Here is a 553-nt window from a genome sequence, read left to right on the forward strand (position 1 = left end):
TTAACCAGCGTTACTGGAAAATTGATCAAAGAGATTCACAATGCTGCAGTTAAGAATATGAATCTTTTCTTCTTTCCTCCAGTGATTTAACTAATTGCAATTGGACAAGTATAGTTCAATGATTTTATGCTTCTATAACCCAACTTTCTGGTTCACAGAACTGTAAGCAGGAGAAAGTTTTAGTTTTATGTAAGAACATAATTGCAATCTCATGAAAATAGCCCTCTGCCCTTCCTTTACCTAGGAGAAATGATAGTTATGTGTCTGATTTTATGTTTGAAAAATAAGTGTAGGATGTGAATTGTGTGCTTTCCAAAATATAACATTTCTGATTAATTTTGTCAAGCGATGAATGCCTGACTCAATAACTTAACACTTCAGTGAGAAATAATGTAGCAACTTTTAACAGTCCCATTAGGGCATTATGTTTTCCCCAGGCTGAAAATCCTTGAAGCATACTGCCCTTGTAACAACATCTTGGCACTAAGCAAGAGCCCATCCATGCAGTCAGTGACCACACAACCCATTCATGTGATACAACTTCGAAAAATAA

The sequence above is a fragment of the Centrocercus urophasianus genome, unplaced genomic scaffold, assembly GCF_019232065.1.
Source record: "Centrocercus urophasianus isolate 14NV4802_14NV808 unplaced genomic scaffold, USGS_Curo_1.0 seq_10, whole genome shotgun sequence".
NCBI lineage: Eukaryota > Metazoa > Chordata > Aves > Galliformes > Phasianidae > Centrocercus > Centrocercus urophasianus.